The following is a 19,567-nucleotide window of genomic DNA, read 5'->3' on the forward strand; positions in this document are numbered from 1 at the left end:
GATTGTCAGAGTCAATGTCTCTTGTTCTAGCCATTTCCCATTTTCAGAGTTGACAGCTTGCTTTGACAGGTTAGCTTAGATCTCCTTTAATCATACATAACATCTTCTCATCTTTATCCTTTTAATTTGGACTTTACTCTGTCCATTATTTACTCTAACCCATCAATTGTTTTAACTGCACATGGATATCTGGTTCTGAAATTACAACGACATCTGTAACTACCTAGTTGCTGTCTACAAAGATAGTTTCGTTTTTATGAATATTGCTATTTATTCACCAAGTCCAAAGTATTCCATCTTCTTGAAGGACTTTATAATACACAGGCAAGATAATTCTAAATAGTCTAAAAGTTTTTGACCCCTTTTGTTTCTCGTTTACAAGTCATAGTTTTCAGCATGATTTTTGTGATCCTTTTTCACACTCAGATTTGCAGTTTCACTGAATATCATAAGACATGGAAAATTTTGTCAGTTTTTCCTAGAATTTACCTATTTCTTCATACTCTGCAATGGACATTTGCACATAAGCAGTGACTATGATGATCTCTTAAGTTCATTTGTGAACAACACTGCAAGAGAGGACCAAGTATGACACAAAATGACATTTATGGTTGACTTCAGGTGAATGTACTTGGATCTGACCTTTCTAGTCACCAGGCCTTTCCTGAAGCCTTAAGTTTTTCGGGTATATTTGTGTAAGGGAAGCCTTAATATATAGGATGGAGTAGAGTGGGACTTAAGTTAGACCTTAACCGATGAGTAAAATTTTGATGGGGGTAAAGGAGTCATTGCTGATCTAAGAAATAGAAACAAAATGAAAGAATAGAGAAACAATGAGTGTGGCATGTTCATGACACCAGTGAGTATACTAAAAACAGAAAGGTTATTTTGAAGAATAATAAGAAATAAAGTTGTAATGATAGGAGAGAACAAAATTATAAAACCTTAAAAACCAGGTTAGAGTTTTCTAAGTTTTAGGCTACAGATAGTCTATTCCCAGGGAAGATGGTTTGGTGCAAGGGGGGAAATAATAGGATGAGAGAATATCATTCTAATGAATTAAAGAATGATTTAAAGAATTGCATTCTAATAGCAGAATCCAAGTTGAATTGAAATGAGGAGAAACTGGATACAGAGGGCAATTAGGAGGTGGCCAGCACAATAATTTAGATGTGAGATGGTAAGGATCAGGGCTATGGTATTGGCACTTGAAATGGAGAGAAAAGGATGTATAAGAGAGACATTTTAAAGGAAAAAATTACAGGCTTTGTTGAGTTATTGGTCATAGGGAATGAAGAAATATGACTTCATGATTCTGAATCTGGGTGTCTGGTGCCCTATCACAGGCACTAAAGATTTAGCTGAATATGAATATATTTCTCCACCATATGCTGTAATTTGTCACAGGAAATGGAGGCCATTTTCAGTTGTTTTGGTAGAATTATTTTAGGTCTATAGTTTAATCAAGTTATATTTGTTATTGGAGATTTCAAATGTTTCCTTCTCTTATCCTTTGGTCTCTCTCTATACTCTACTTCCAAGCCTCCACCTTAAATCTGTAACATCACAGAGAAAAAAAATCAAGCCTACACTAAAAAGTTTTTTTTTCAATCATTTCATTTGCTTCCTCTGGTCCTCTGGTTCAGCCATTTGATTAATGGATGCCCTGTACTTGTTTAAATATGCTAAAACACTCACCTCTGCTGATTAGCAGTCTGACACAAAAGGCCTCTGTATTGTGCCTGACGCTGATCGGAGCTGTGCTGAGATCCAAGAATGCTCTTCTCTTTCTTTTTGAGCTCATTTAACTTTCCCAGTCAGCTTTGCAAGTGCATTTGGTGTCAAATGATGACAGAAGCAGCAGTAACTGAAATGCCTCTCTGCACCTTGCTCCTAATTTCTTTTCCCGTCCACCAAGGACACTACGAATTCCAACATCTTTCAAGTCATGAGCAGAGCCACTTATAATAATCAGACTTTGTATTTGGAGCCTCGGTGTCAGATATCAATACAACGATGGAGGATGGGCAGACAGCATGGCATAATGGAAATAGTGCCGGATTTAAAGAATTGGGGGACCTCAGTTCAGGTCCTAAATCTAATTACAACCTATGTGACCTCAGACAAGTTACTTTAGCTCTCTGGGTTCTAGTTTCCTCCTTTGTTATAATTCTTTGTTATAATTGTTATATAATTATTATAATTAGGGTTTTACATGCTCTTAAGGCCTTAGAGAGGTTGCTATCCACAGACTAGCAAGGCTTCCTCCAATACAATGTAAGCACCTTGAGGGCAGGGACTATTTTCTTTTTGTCTTTATATCCCAAGATCAATACAGTTCATTGCACATGTACTTTAGACATTTAATAATTTTCCAAATTGAATTAAATCCCAGGTAGGCCTGGTTGCATTGATTATTATTTTTTTTGGGATCAGGCATATAATAAGATTAGTAGAGACTGAAGTGAGGTAGTGGCATTTTAGGAGATGTCCAGGAATTATTGTGGAAGCCTAGAACCAAACAAGATAAGGCCAATCACAGCCTAGAGAAGTTCCAGACCCTGAGTCCAATCTTCCAATGTGAAAGGAAAAGAGATGATGGCCCTAGTAAAAATGGCATAATTTAATATGTATGAAAAATGAATGTGTCTTATCCCCCTTGGAACATTAGCTATAGAGTTTGAATGAGCCTCAGAAGCCATCTAGTCTGTAACGATTGGAATGACGCCACCTGCTAGAGACTTACTGTAGGAAAGCTCCGCCATGAGGAGAAGGTGCCTGAGGGCAAGACATGTGGCTTTTCTTTGGCATCAGGAAGTGATATTTGCTAGTGGAAGGAAGAAGGGGGAGCCTGGAGCTCTGACTCTCTTTTCGTGTGGACTCTGGTGGAGAGCGGAGCTAGGAATGCTCTCTCCCTTTAGTAGATAGATGAATCTAGGCCTTTCTCTCTCTCTTTAACATATTCTTATTCTCCTTAATAAATGCTTAAAAGTCTAACTCTTGATAAAGCTTATAATTAATTGGCAGTCACTCATTAGATATTTTAGACAGACTAGCTAGAATTTTAGCCTTAACAGATGGTGACCAGGGGCAGCTAGATTGTGCAGTGGATAAAGCACCGGCCCTGAATTCAGGAGGACCTGAGTTCAAATCCAGCCTCAGACACTTGACACTTACTAGCTGTGTGACCCTGGACAAGTCACTTAACCCCCGCTGCCCAGCCAAAAAAAAAAAACAGATGGCGACCACGAAGGGAACTGTAATGATTGGAAAGAGGTTCACCTCATGGCAGAGCTTTTCTACAGTAAATCTTCAGCAGGTGGCGTCATTCCAATCGTTATAAGTCTAAGATCGTCATCTGACCGTAAGAAAACTGAAACTCAGAGAAGCTAAGTTGGTTAGCATTGGAGACAGGAGTCTGACCCAGATTCATTGACTCTAGAGCCCAGAATCTCTCCACTGCACCATGCTTCCTCTGCTCTACTAGACTAGAATCTCTGTGAGGACAAGAATCCTTCATTATCCAAATTTTATATCTCTACCATTGCCTAGCACAGTGTTCTGCACTCAGCAAATGCTTAATAAATATTTGGTAAATTAGATTGAATTAAATGCCATTCTGTGACCCAGAGTAAAAAGACTACTTCTAAGTCAAATTAGCACCTGTATAAGGAAAGGCTTAAGGGGACTCGCTCTAGTAATAATTTCTATAATGAACAGAATTCAAAGCATTGTGCAAGTCAACAAGAAAGTTAGCTGACAGTCATATGACTGTAATAACTAATGGGAATCATTTAATAGAGATTCATGATCATTATATTACAAATGATTAGAAGTCGGGGAGGCTAGGTGGCGCAGTGGATAGAGCACTGGCCCTGGATTCAGGAATACCTGAGTTCAAATCCGGCCTCAGACGCTTGACACTTACTAGCTGTGTGACCTTGGGCAAGTCACTTAATCCCCATTGCCCTGCCAAAAAAAAAAAAAAACGATTAGAAGTCAAAAGCAAAGCATGATGACTTGTCAAACATCTGTATCTAATCAGAAGTGCCTAATGATGATATGGATAGCATACGTTTAAATTTAAGAGAGGGGTTCAAAATGCATTAGGGTCTCATTTACACTGCACCAGAGAAAATGAGGTATGCTCAATTGACTGAGGACAAGTTTTAACAATTAAATATCATTGGCTCTATGTTCTCCCTGTAGTGCAATTCTGAGCATTGAATAAGCAATTGCTAGTTCCTGTCTGACCCTTATCCAGACATACGGAGGACTTGCACCCAATCTTTTGAATAAAAGGGAGCAAATGGAGCAGCTGCCCCTGAATAATCATGTGAAGAATTAGGGAGTATTGTCTTTGCAGACACTAAGGCTCTTACTCCAAGAAAAGGAGCTTCCATTGACTAGGTTGGAAAAGTGAAGCTCCCACCAGTCATTCAGCTTCCAATAGTACTTATCACATAGCACTTTGTATTATGGTTAACTATGCATATGCTTGTAGCTCCATTTGTAGAGCACTTTAAGGTATGCAAAGTGCTGCACATTTGTTATCTCATTGTATCTTATGACTCCTTCTAGAGTATAAGATTCAGGGTGTCCAGAGGCAGCATATTCTACATATTTTTAGCCACCAAATTACAGACGCACATAATCGGAGACAGGATTCTAACCCAGATTCACTTACTGTAGAGGCCAGAATCTCTCCACTGCACCATGCTTCTTCTGTTCTACTGGAGTGGCATCTCTGTGCGGACAAGAATCCTTCCTTATGCGAATTGCATATCTCCTGCTGTTGAATAAGCTCATGAATGAATAGAGCATTACTGTCAATGTAAACTGACTGCCCCATGGTAAGAGGTTAATAAATGTTTGCTGACCAACTGATTCTTTAAGGGGGGATCTTATTTGTTTTTGTCTATCCAGTGTCTGACACAGTTCTCTGCACAAAGTAGGTACTTAATAAACGTTTGCTAAATTAAATTGAGCATTATTGTGTACTAGGCAAAAATGCTACATAAATAAATGAACTATGTTAAAATTCATTTTTCCTCATTCCAATCAACTTTTACTAAGAATTGAAAGGAATGTCAGAACTCATTCAGTCCATCCCAGACCTGAGCAGGAGTATCCTCTATAAATTCATTGCATCCAGCATGACTGAAGACTTCTGGAGATGGATGACTCACTACCTACCAAGAGAGCCCATGCTACTTGTAGACAGTTTGTGTTGCTAAAGCTTTTTCTGATATCGACTAGAAATGTGTCTTTCAGCAACTTCTCCTCCCTAATTCCAATTCTGTCCTGTGGGATTAAGGAGAATAAGTCTATTTCACCTTCCATGTGATATGCTTCAAAATAAAGGAAGGCAGGGCAGCTAAGTGGCACAATGGACAATGCCCCAGCCCTGGATTCAGGAGGACCTGAGTTCAAATCTAGCCTCAGACACTTGACACTTACTAGCTGTGTGACCCTGGGCAAGTCATTCATTGCCAAGCCCCCCCCCCCAAAAAAAGACATTTTTCAGATATGTACTGAGTATAGAACTGAGTCAAAATAAAGGAATACGACTGTAATGCCCTCCCTAACTCTCCTCCAAATTAAACTTCCCCAGTTCCTTTAATCCATCATCATAAGACATAAGTTCAAGTCTCCTCAGCGTCCCAGTAACTCTCCTCTACCTACATTCTATCTTGTCAGTGTCTTCTTGAAATGTGATGACCAAAGTTGAATATGGAACCTCAGATGTGGTCTGACCGGTAGGGCAGCAGGACTATCAATTTGGAATTGGATAGTTATGTTTTTTAATTCAAAAAGAAATGATGGGGGCAGCAGTGGATAAAGCACCGGCCCTGGATTCAGAAAGACCTGAGTTCAAATCTGGCCTCAGACACTTACACTTACTAGCTGTGTGACCCTGGGCAAGTCACTTAACCCTCATTGCCCCACAAAAAAAATGAGGGGATTTTTAAGGAATTATAACCTTTTTTCTTCATTCTAGAAAAGTGAAGCAACATGCCCAAGATCACACAGCCAATAATTAGTGGATTTAGGACTTAAACTTACATCTTTCAGTTCCAAGTCCAGTGTTCTTTCTGGTACTTCTGGATAAAATTTTACAGCATTATTTTGTATTTTTCTCACTTATTTTAAATAAATTAAAATAATCCATTTTTTGTTATATATACTAAGTTATCTCCAAAGGAAACATGAGCAGATCCATCACCTAGGGATAAATTTTCAATGAAAGCCAAAAGATGACTCTTCCCTCCTCCCCAAGAGAGAATATTTAGATCAGAATATATTGGTAATGCAACTTGTGGCTTACTGGAAATGTTTGGCCAATACATCAATAAGATTTCACATGTATAAGAATTCCCTCTACCAAAAAAGATTGCAGCTTCTCTGTTTTATAGTCTTAGAGAGTTGCCTGGGGCTAAGAAAGGTTAAGGGACTTCTCCATAGTCAGACAACTAGTGTATTTCAGGGTTCAGGATCTGAACCCAAACCTTCCTGACATCAACTCTAGTCCTCTATACACTCTACCTCATTGTCTCTGGTAACCCCCCAAAATTTCATGTGTAAGTACACCAAAATAATGGGAAAAGAGGAAGAAAATGAAAACATTTTTCTCCTATTAAGCAAGTCTGATAAAACCTGCTCTTTCATCTGTCATTTGATGCACAAATGCACTTTCACGTTCACAGTTGGATGGAGATTTTTTTTCAAGTTCAACCCTAATTTATTTATCTTAAAGCAGGCAATGTACTGCAATTTTACAATAAAGGACTTACAATCAAAGCTTACCTTATCCAGAGGTAATTAATACAAAGATTGTTGAATTAAAGATGTGAGTCTTGACACTTTGGCAGGGGGTAAGGGACATGGTCTCAAAGGCCCAAATTATGCCTGAAACAGACCAATTAACACCATGTATCTTCTTTTATGTTAACTTCAATTAAGGTTTCTTAAAATTTTTAAAGTTATTTTCTTCTTTACAATCTCAGAGTGTCAGAAATGTACATCAAAGAAAAACGCTTCAGTAGAACACCATAGGTAATGCTCATTTGCACACAAATCTGCATATTGCAAAAGAGTTCAGAGCCTCCTTTGCATGAATTACTACAGTATGTGAGTCAGTGAATTAAAAAGCTTAAAAATAATAACCTTCCCAATGATAAGTACTTATATGGGCTTACAAAATGTATTTCCAAAATAGCAACCTAGAATTTACTTTCATGCACTGATGCTAATATACCATGTCTAGACCTGATTTTATTCTAGCATTTTGGCATGGAATCAAAAGGCTATTTTTCTAAATCATCAGAGCATTGCTAGAAACTTTTTTGCTGAATGTCTACTTACAGCAATAGAGAGAGGTTGATGACTAGCAAGTCCTGACTCCTTCACTAACTAGTTACATGACCTTGGGTAAGTAATTTCATCAAAGTGTGATTCATTTAGTCATTATCTATAAAATATAAGGATTTGACAGTTTCCACAATGACCTCAACAATGTAACTGACAAAAATCACTAAAAAGAAGCTGGACTTTGAATAACTGGGAGAAAACCTGTAACAGTCCTGGTAAACAAATAATAAAATGTACCTCACAGAGACTGCTACAGCAGAATATTGAATACATTGCTGCATGTGGTCACTATGTTGAGTATTTTTTGATTAAGGGGTTTTAATTCTTTCATTGTGATAAAGAAGAGAATATTTCAATAAATGTTAAAACTTGCCAACAATGAAACTTTTTTTAATTAAAGTGTTCAACAACATGATCTCTATAATCCCCTCAAGCTCTAAAATGTTTGGTGTGTCCTCCCAGTTCCACACATCTAGATCCTCGATTCCAAAACTGTTGGAGCCATTGGACAAATGGATCATTCTAATTACTAAAATGAGGACATTTATATAAGGTGCTTTAAAAATTTTAAAGCACCTTATAAATGTGAGTGAGCTGTTTTTATTATTATTACTCAAAATACCAAAAGACTTTTTATATCAAAAAACAGCTTGGTAATTCAAAATGGGAAATATCTCTTTCCAGTTAGGAAACCAACTTTGGAAACAAAATTAAGATCAGAAGTCTGTTCAGTAAATACATGGATTCAGAGGAAGATCCAGGTGTCTAAAAGGAAGTCTGCCCAAACCAACCAATTGTTGCTGTCAGCTAACCTAAACCACCCACCAGCAGCAGCAGCAGAAATGGGCAATGCCAGAAATTTTAGTACCACATTTCTTCTACAAAACTCTCCCTTTTTCAAAATGCACCACCATTTATTTTACCTCAAATAGATTTTCTTTTACATTTGGTTTCTCACATACACATTTAGAGTGATATGGTCTCAGATATTCAACTCGTCAGCAATGTAGTTGAGATTGTTTCTTAATGGCCTTATCATCACAGATTCAACCCTGGTCCAAAAAATGACTACTAGCCATAGGAGTAGTACGAAGTGCTTCCAAAAGACTTGATACCTCCAGGGAGGGGACACACATTCATTCCAAATTGCCGTGCTGTTAGCACAATAAGGAAGAAACACAAAGATATAGATATAGATAGATATACAGATAGATAGATAGATAGATAGATAGATAGATAGATAGATAGATAGATAGATAGATAGATAGATATGCCAAGAAAATTTCTCCATAAGAAACAGAAAATATATAGCAGTGCTCATGCCAAGCCCCAGAGGTTTACCTGGATTTCATTTGCTCTGCAGACAACCCAAACTGTTTAAAGGCAGGAAAGTCAGCCAACCTGATTATCTTCTGGCAATCGAACGTTCTCCCTTAGCTAATGCCACTACTTCATGCTGTCATGAGAATGACCCAAAGCAGCTCATCTGGAGGCAACTTTGTTGCATTTCATAGCCATAATGCTGAGAGAACCAGGGGTTTCCAGCTTAGCTATCTCCCCTGACCATGGTGCTGACAGCTTCTTTAAATAATACTGCTAGCAACCCTGATTGCTCAAGGGAGAGCTTTCATTTATATTCTCAGCCTGGTTTCTTAGGAATGCCACCTCCCTAATAGTCACAGCTGGGTCAACTTAACCCTCAAACTATATAGTCAATCCTACTGCAGACTTAGGGAGGAAACCTAACCCTAAGAAGAAGGGATATAAAGAGCATTAGGTTAATTACTCAGCTTTGACTCAATCTTACTACTGTTCTCATTCTGACATTCCTTGGTAACTCTTGTTCCTTATGACTAAGTCCTGATGTCTACTCTATTCCCCATTAACTAGGTGTCTAAGTCTTTCAATGACTAACGATTCTTGGTGTATTTTTCTTTCTCTTTGATGCAAGCACACCATGCAGGATAGTCCTGTGCCAGTGTCTCCCACGTCTCACAATTGATATGAAAATTCTTCAGAGAGACCTTGAGACTTTCCTAGTATCATTTCTTCTAATCTCTATGTGAGCAGTTACCATGTGTGAGTTCTCCATAAAATAGTCCTTTAGGCAAATGTATTCAAGGAGTCTGACAACATCACTCAAAACATTTAGCATTTGAACAATGAAGCCAGCCCATCAGAGTTGCACTCTCTGAAGTACAGTATGAATGCTTGGCAGTTCCACTCAAGAAAGAACCTCAGCATTAAGTATTTTTTCTTGCCAGGTGATCTTCAGAATGCAAGAGATTCAATCGTCTGGCATGGCACTGGTAGACTGTGCAGGTTTCATAGGCATACAACAATGAAATCAGCACAATGACTCTGTAGATATTTAGTCTGGTATGTAGCCCAATACCTCTTCTCTCCCACACTTTCTTTCAGAGCCTCCCAAATGCTGTTAGCTCTGGGAACACATGTCACAACTTCATCATCTATGTGCACATCCCTAGAAATTATAGTGACAAGATAAATTAATTTATCCATAGCATTAGAAGTTTCTCCATTTGCTGTGACTAGAGGTTTCATGTATGGATAATGTGATGCTGGCTGGTGAAGGACATCTATTTTCTTGGTGTTGATTGTCAGGCCAAAATTAGCACAAGCAGCAGAGAATTGATCCATACTCTGTTGCCTCTCAGCCTCAGAGGCTACATTGAGTGCACAATCATTTGCACACAAAAAAAGGTCACACAACAACTCTCCCTCCACTTTATTCTTGGCTTTTAGCCTTTTCAAGTTAAATAATTTACTGTCAGTACAGTAGCTGACATTGATGCCATTTTTTTGTCATAAAAGGAGTCTGACAACATCACTCAAAACATCATGTTAAAAAAGCATGGAATCAACCACATAACCCAGCTTCATTCCACTGGAGACTGGTAAAGTATGTGAGCATTGCCTTTCATTCAGAACCTGTGAGATCATGCCATCATTAAACTGGTATACAATACTAATGAATATCTCTGGGCAACCAAATTTTGCCATGATTTTCCATAAGCCCTCACAACTGACAGTATCAAAGGCCTTGATTAGATCAATGAATGTCGTGTACAGACCTTTGTTCTGCTCCTGGAATTTCTCCTGGAATTGTTGGACAGCAAATGCCATATCAACATTTCCTTAGCCCTTTCTGAAGCTTCATTGACTCTTGGGTAGATGACAATCTTCCAGGTGAAGGAATATCTGATTAAGGACTCTGACAACAATCTTTCTGGCAATGACTGAGATATTCCCCTGTCATTGTCACAGGACAGTCTATTTTCTTTCCTTTATACAGATGAACATTGGTGGTGTCCTTGATCTTCGGGGGGATAACTTCCACTTGCCATACAACTTGGAAGATTTAAGTCAGATTTTGTATGAGCACTGGACTCCTTGCGCTGGAGATCTCTGCTGAAAGGGAATCAGCACCAAAGACAAAAATTGAAATGCTTCTTGTACTCAATTAGCTTGCATTAGATTGGACGAGTCTACATCCATGGATTTATATGTATACAGAACACACACAAAAAAAATAAATATAAATACAAAAACATAGGCAGAGAGGAAGGACACTGGCAATTGAAGGAATGACAAGAAACTTGATGTAGAAGTGATATTTAAACTGAGTCTTGAATCATCCTTTATTTCATGCTTGTGTGACATTGAGTATGTCATTTCACCTCCTTCTGCCTCAGTTTCTTCATCTATAAAATGAAAGAGTTTGACTAGATGACTTCTGAGGTCTCTTCCTACTCTATCATTGCATCTTTCACCATAATACATACATTCATATATACATATATACAGAGTAAATACAAAATAAACACGAAGTACTTAAATACAAGGTAGTTATGGAGGGAGAGTATATGGAGTGTTCAGGGAGGACTAGCACCTCTGGTGTGAGGGCTTGCCAAGCCCTTCTCAAGGTTGTCATCTACTTTAGGTTTCTGCCTGGCACTCAACTCTCACCTGTGGCTCCAAGAAGGTATAGCATGTGCAGTGGCCACACCCCAGGGCTGTACAAAGTCACCTAACTCTCTCCTCCAGAGCCATCTGGGTCCAGTGACAAGATAGCTTTCAGGACAACTGGTGATGGCCCCAGATGTTTAAGGCAATTGGGGTTAAGTGACTTGCCCCAGGATCACACACCTAGTAAGTGTCTGAGGTCAGATTTGAACTCAGATCTTCCCAACTTCAGGGCCAGTGCTCTATTCACTGTGCCACCTAGATGCTCCTCCAGAGTGATGAAAAACCTACAGTAGGCCGAGAGCCAATGGTAATTTGGCCTTACACCCCTACTACAGATGATGATGGTGGATAGAGTTTAATATGCCCCACCTCTACTAAAGGTATAGCGCCTTTCAAAGGTCTCATATTCATTTAGAAAGAATCTTAACCACAACAACTTTCTTCATAACATGTCACTGAACTATCTCTGCCACAGATACCATGTAGGCTTTAGGCAGAATTCAATGACACTTGGGTTTGAATTTCAATTCAGATGCTTAGTAGCCAAGTAACCTTAAGCAAGTCATTAAACCTCAATTTCTTCAGCTTTTAAATGTATACCATAATACCTCTCCTGGGGCAACTAGGTGGCACAGTGAATAGAGTGCCAGACCTGGAGTCAGGAGACTCATCTTCCTGAGTTCAAATTTGGCCTCAGATACTCACTAGACGTGTGACCCTGGGCGAGTCACTTATCCCTTTTTGCCTCAGTTTCCTCATCTATAAAATAAGCTGGAGAAGTAAATGGTAAATCACTCCAGTATCTTTGCCAAGAAAACCCCAGTGGAATCACAGACAGCTGGACAGGACTGAAATGACTCAATAACAACAATACTCTCATCTACAAATTTCTCCATGAAGTTACTATGAAGCATTTTGTTGCTCTAAATCAGTAAAGAAATTAACTATTATCTATATGATGAGAGGTAGGCTATGATAACACCAGGTTGTACCATCTCATGGTGCTCTTTGCATTTTTTCACCCATGTCAAGATACCATTATCAGCCACTTTGTCTATATTCCTAAGTAACTAATCATCTGACTAGGGGGTATTTTTTGATGGGATATATATAGGAAATCTTAGACACATCATCCAGAATGCCTTGCATTGTGACATATGCAGAAGGGGATTTGGAAAGAATCCCAGGACCATATTCCCAATTTATGACAAGGCAGGTTGTAGAAGTCATAGAAATGTAATAGGAGCTGATTTCCTCTGGTTTTCATAAGAATCTATGTTTTGTGGGAAAGTCCAAGTTGATTTTCTTCAGGCAAAAAGCTTAATAAGGTCTTGTAAGCTTTGTTTCTATAAAATCACATATGATTAAGAGGAATCAGCATTTCTGAATCTCTGCTTCTCATGAATCATTATGCACAGCTTCATAAAATCCAAGTTTTTCCAACGTCGGAAGTAGACTAGAAGTGTACCTCAAATTAGGTAAACTCTATATGAAAATAAACTAGGGTCTGATAATTCATGTTACAAAGATTCATCATATAAATGCAAATAACCAGATTCCCTAAATGTAGCTAATATCTCAACATCTCCCCTTGCCTACATTTCTGGGTACATGTGGACTGGCTATGATCCTGGGGACTGACCCCAAGAGGACCATTTTCTAATTTTGGCCCATTACCCCAACCTGGAATCACTCCAGGAAAATGTTATGTTTGGCTCACATCTAGGTTTTCCCAAATGGTGGGTAGCAGACACTCAAAGTAGCAATGCGTATGGTGAGGATGGTCTTTATTTCACCTTACAAAAATACCAAAAGTTGGAGCAGCTAGGTGGCACAGTGGATAGAGCACCATCCCTGGAGTCAGGAGGACGTGAGTTCGGATCTGGCCTCAGACACTTAACACTTACTAGCTGTGTGAGCCTAGGCAAGTCGCTTAACCCCAATTGCCTTACAAAAAAAAAAAAATACCAAAAGTTGCAGAATACTCACAAGAGCCAATAACAAATACAGAAACACATATTCTAAGCAAATAGCCCAACAGTTCCCCTTAGGAAGAAATTGAATGTGGAACTACCATTAGGGTAACCTTTTGGCACAACTAGGTAGTAAAGTGGATGGAGTGTCAGGCTCAGAGTCAGGAAGACCTGAGTTCAAATCTGGCCTCAGACACTGACTAGCTATATGTCCCTGGGCAAGTTGCTTAGCCCCATTTGCCTCAGTTTCCTCATGTGTAAAATGAGCTGGAGAAGGAAATGGCAAAGTCCTTCAGTATCTTTGCCAAGAAAACTCCAGATGGAGTCATGAAGAGTCAGACACGACTGAAAAATGGCTGACCAAGAACAACACAACCTTTTCGCATTCCGGTAGATCCCTAGTCTTCCAAAAAAGTCCTATAGAGTTCCTTCCAGATTTATAGCATCACCCTGTCCTTTAGATTTTCCTGAGGAGATAAACGCACCTTGAGGTTGCTGAATGAACAATCTCTTTCCCATTGGACTTGCACTGACTGATAACTCACTGGCTTTTCTCTCCAAATCAATGACTACATCAGTGAGTCTCTTCTTTCTTCAAAGATCACAGTGTAACAGTAAATACCCTTCTTTGATTCAAAGATCTGATCCCTAAACTCTTGAACTTGAGAACTCACTAACTTGTCCCACTGTCATGTATACTCCTCCGACTTCTAAACAAGTCTGCTTTTTGTGACCAAGAAGAAAAATAGACTTGTTTAGTATTAAAAGCTTTGGGTCTGAAGTCAAAGAAGTTTGATTTTAACCACAAAAGTCATTGAAAGTCAATTAATCTCTTTGACTAAACAAAGTTTAATCAAAGTTTCTTCATCTGTAAAATGAAAAGATTGGATTAGAATAATTCTGAGGTTCTCTCCAGCTCTAACCCATGACTTTAAGTCTAATGGCAGGGAGGCAGAGTCAAGAAGACCTGAGTCTCAGTTTCAGACCAGCTGGGTATCCCTGGGCAAGTCATTTAACTTCTGTTTGCTTTACTTTCCTCAACTGTAAAATGAGTGTAATAATAGCACTTACCTCACAAGGTGGATCCTTTGAGGATCAAATGAAATAATATTTATAAAATTGCTTAGCACAGTGGTTGTTTAATAAATATCTGTTACAGAGGGCAGCTAGGTGGCACAGGGGATAAAGCACCAGCCCTAGATTCAGGATGACCTGAGTTCAAATCCAACCTCAGACACTTGACACTTACTATCTGTGTAACCCTGGGCAAGTCACTTAACCCTCATTGCCCCACAAAAAATAAATGAATGAATAAATACATACATACGTAAATGTTTGTTTCCTTCCCCATTCATATTTATTAACATTCATCATTCTTTTTCTACTTTTGGTACCATTGATGGTAATAGTAAATGGTAAATCTGGGAGAAAGGGCAGGTTTTAGTTCAGTTTTGGGACATATTGAGTTTCAAATGTTGTAGAATATCTATGTTGAGCTGGTGGGGCCAATACAAATTCTAGAATTGTTGTGGGCCTAATGACTTCTTGAGAAGCAGTAAAGCCTCAGAATCAGGAAGACTTGGGTTCCAATTCTGCTACTGACACATACTGGCTACGTCACTCTAGGCTAGGCACTTAACCTCTCAATGCCCCAGCATCTCTGTAAGTCTATAAGCTGTGGAGCATTTACTGATCTGCTTTAGTAGAGGGAATTTCCTCACCATGAGCTTCCTAAACCAAAGGAATTATAGTCTGGTTAAAAAAATTCAAGAATAGACATCTGGTTAACCTCCAAAACATTCCTCCAGATCTATTATTACATATCTAACTTAACTAGTTTAAATAGCGGGTCCCTAAAGTGGAGAAACTGTATCTTCTTTGAATTACACACAACAGAAACAGCACACATTACCCCCTGATGAAACCTTATATCTACCAAGTTGTTAAATTAATATTATTCTGATTTTAAATAGAAAGAACATAGGATTTGGAGTCAGAAGGCCCACATCCAACTCAGACATATTTTGCCAAATGACTCAACAAATTACTTAACCTTTCTAAACCTTGGTCTTCCCATCAGCAAAATGGGGGAAATGTTAATCATACCACCTCCCTCACAAGACTCTTATGAGCAAATTTTAAATTGTTATGTAAATGTATTCTCATTACTATCCCCATTGTCATCATGATTAAATTATGTTATTGAAAGTTTCTTTTAAGTCAAAATCACATACTATACAATATATTTAAAGGTCAAAAATCAAATCCTGACCTCAGTCTTCTGATTTGATTTCACTTAGTTTAGGTCACTGTATGAAACAAAGTAGGATAGTCAGCATTAGATTTGAGAAAAAGAATTTATTCTGAACCAGGGCAGAAGCTGACCTGAATACCTTTGAAAATTGCTATATTGGTAATGATGCTATTCATACTTTGTGGTATATTCTCCAGTCATATGTGACAACTATGGTAAGGGTAATATCTGTCGCTTCTTGACAATATTCCAGTACAACTAGAGTATGACCCTGGCTTGTGCTAGAAACAGTTCCTGGGTTTTAAGCAACTTATTCAGTGTTTAAAAGGTCATTTTCCATTTTCCTTATGTCTCTAAAACATGTACATAAGAGCACCAAGACTTTGTGAATCAAAATCACTTTCACTTTCAGAACTCCCTTTTCATTTCACAAAAATCAGAAAACTCACTTTTCTTTCTGGGAGGAAAATAAAAACAACTCAACCTAAGTCAACCAAAGCATAAGAGCCTAATTCCATCTGTTTCACTTTTTTTTTCTTTTAAAGTGTCAGAACCAACTGTGATAAAGCTGATTGTTAATCAGCAATTCAGAAAACTTTGGACTTTGGCCAAAATTCAACTAGCAATTTTTCAGTTAAGATTCTGTTCAAGAAATCTTTATTACCATGAAATCTGAAACAAATGAAGAGCAAGGACTGCTTCTACCACCTTTCATTTTTCAAGGCAAAAGCTGCCTTCCTATCCAATTAAAAAATGGTTGTTGAATGAATAAATGAATGAGTGAACTTACACAGTCATCTGACATTCTCAGGGAAATGTAGCCTTTCCTAAATAAAGGCCAGCACATGATCTTTGTTTTGTTTTTAAAAAGAAAAGGGATGGGGGCGGCTAGGTGGCGCAATAGATAAAGCACTGGCCCTGGATTCAGGAGTTCCTGAGTTCAAATCCTGCCTCAGACACTTGACACTTACTGGCTGTGTGACCCTGGGCAAGTCACTTAACCCCCATTGCCCCACAAAACAAAACAAAACAAAACAAAACAAAAAAGGGAGTAGAGGCCAATATGCACCAGAGAAGACAGATTACCCACATGCAGTTAGTCAACCTCTTTGTCACTGCAAGGGAATGTCCAAAGCTGTTTGCAAAATAGCCTCTTCATTTGGTCTGCCTGCAGTCTCTCTTCTCTAGAATCAATATTTCATACCTGTTTCAGTCATCTTTCTAATACACAGCTATAATCACATCATTCTTCTGCCCCAAAATCTTCACTACCTCCCTTCTCTTTACAAGATAAAATTAAAATTCCTTGGACTGCTATTTTCCATCATCAAGGCTCCCCACAATCAGGATCAATCAGATCAATTCAGCTGTTACTGATGAATGATGTGAAGTCATCATAATCCAAAGTCAATAATCCAAAGTGTGTTCTGTGCCAAATACCTCAGACATATCACTACAGGGCTTAGCACACAGATTCCCTCAGGAACACATTGAGACACACGAGGAAAACCACCCACAAACACCTGAATGCCACAGTCTCACTGCTGCACCATGAAATCATTTCACCTTATTTGATCTCTCCCTTCCCCTTTCTGACTGACCATTAGGTCTATAAGAAACAATGTAATGGCTCAGCTTAAAACACCAGCCCCAAAGTTTTTGCTTCTTCTTTTTACTGCTGTAGGCTTTAGAATAGACAGAATTTCACATAATCTTCAAAGCTATTGCTTGCTAGCCCCACAGATAAGCTGCCCTGGCTAATTTAGCGTGGTAGCATCAACAATATAGTTTCAACCTACATTCCCAACTTTAGTTCTCATAATTCCCCTGTAATACCCACTACCCCCATAAATTTGCCTCCCTTTATAGCTTCTTCTCTCCCCTTCTAGCTCTTGAACTGTAATCAAATCGTCACTGTCATTGTTACTAGAAAGGACATGTCAATCAACTCCCCTGTGGCTCTATGAACCATCATTGCAACTACCCCAAACAAAATAAACCTTCCTTGACTGCTTCTTCCCTATATATCTTCTCTACAATGGGCTGTTTGTTTGCTCCTGTATGTTGTTTATCTAATATGTTCCACTGATCAACCTCTCTATTGTTTTAACCAGTACCAAATCTTTTCAATGATTACTGGTTTATATTATAGCTTGGACTCTACTAATGATAAATCTCCTTCCTTCCCACTCTTTTTTTCATTATTACCCTTGACATTATTGACCATTTATTTCTTGAGGTGAATTCCATTGGTAGTTTGTACTAAATAAGTAAAGGTACATTACTGAATAAGTAAACTAATTTAGATAACATTGTCTTTTTTACATATTACCTTCACCCATCTATAAGTAATTGATGACTTTCTAATTATTTAGGTCTGTTTTATTTATGAAAAAACATTTTATGATTACATTTATATAGTTCTTAGGAATATCTTGGTAGATACAGTGCCAAATATTTTATTTCTTTTGTAATTATTTTGAATGGAATTTCTCAATGTGGGCTCTTCTTGTTTTTGTTGCTGATAATTTGTATGGATTTGTTTTATATTCCAAAACTTTTCTGAATCTATTAATTCTTTTATTTAATTCTTATTTGACTCTTTAGGATTTTCTGGGAGAAAAAAACAACAAACATCATATCATCTGGAGTAATCAATGATTTTTTGCCCTCATTGCCTATGCTTATTCACTCCATTTTTCTTTCCTCTTATTGCTACAGTTGTAATTTCTAGCAATAAGTTTACTAGTAGTGGTAACAATTGAAATCTTCACTTTATCCTTTATCTTATTGTAAAGTTTTCTAACTTTTCTTTATTACACATTTGTCTTGGGTTTAGATGATATTATTCACTATATTAAGGATAGATAAATTTATTCCTATAATTCCTGGTATTTTATAGAAGAGATGAGTGCTATATTTTATAAAAATAAAAATAAAAAACACCTCTTTAGTGTATATTAATATGATTATACTCATCATCAGTATATGGAATATGTGCATGCTCACGAACAACACACAATCTAGCAGACTCGAGATACAAACAGCTCTTGTTGTAAGAGAACCCAGCAGGTGTCACATCCAAAAAGCAGTCGTTAGTGAAACAAGATTAACAAATGAAGGAAAGTTTACTGAAGTTGGAGCTGGATATACATTTTTCTAGAGTGAGCTCTGTGATTAGGAATGGCATGAAGATAGTGTAGGTTAGCAATCAAATCTAATCTAGTCAACAAGCTCATATGACTCCCAAAAGGAGTGAATGACAGGCTCATGACAATGCAACTGCCACTTGCATGAAAGTGCCACACCACCATTATCAATGTGTATGCTCCCACTATGATGAACCCTGATGAGGTCAAAGAAAAATTCAATAAAGCTCTGGAGACCCTCATCATCGATATGCCAAAAGAGACAAAATTGACAGAGTTCCTGGGAGGAATGGAGTAGGAAACAGAAACAGTAATGGTCACATACTACTGAACATCTCATGACCTCATCATCAACACTGTCTTCCATTTACCTAACTGCAACAGTGTCATGAATGCTCTTTCACGGCAAGCAATGGCATTAAAAAAAATTTTTTTTGGCAGGGCAATGAGGGTTAAGTGACTTGCCCAAGGTCACACAACTAGTAAGTGTCAAGTGTCTGAGGTCAAAGTTGAACTCAGGTCCTCCTGCATCCAGGGCCGGTGCTTTATCCACTGTGCCACCTAGCTGCCCCCAAGCAATGGCATTTAATAGATTACATGATTGTAAGGAGAAGAGACAGGCAGGATGTGAGAGTGATGAAGTAGATGTGTAGCAGAGAATGCTGGACAAATCATAGATTAATCCTCTCCAAGCTAAACACTCACATTCACATGTAACCTCAAAGCAGGGTGACTGTCAGGATACTAACATCAACAGATTAAACAGTGGAGCAGAGAAGGGCAGCTTTCAGAGACATAATGTACAGCACTATATGTGTTCATTTGGGTGA

The 19,567-nt window shown here is 38.3% G+C and overlaps 1 long non-coding RNA gene across 1 annotated transcript in view; it reads right to left on the reverse strand.

Moving 5' to 3' along the window:
• Positions 1–3,915: 3,915 nt before the first annotated feature.
• Positions 3,916–19,567, reverse strand: part of LOC122746160 — a 38,337-nt gene continuing 22,685 nt past the window's right edge. The window contains exons 2-4 of the long non-coding RNA XR_006355515.1: positions 6,808–6,909; positions 4,688–4,792; positions 3,916–3,969 (exon numbers count right to left, since the gene is read on the reverse strand). This is a non-coding gene — a long non-coding RNA (uncharacterized LOC122746160). The remainder of the gene's footprint in view (positions 3,970–4,687; positions 4,793–6,807; positions 6,910–19,567) is intronic.

Source organism: Dromiciops gliroides, chromosome 3 (genome assembly GCF_019393635.1).
Source record: "Dromiciops gliroides isolate mDroGli1 chromosome 3, mDroGli1.pri, whole genome shotgun sequence".
Taxonomy (NCBI): Eukaryota; Metazoa; Chordata; class Mammalia; order Microbiotheria; family Microbiotheriidae; genus Dromiciops; species Dromiciops gliroides.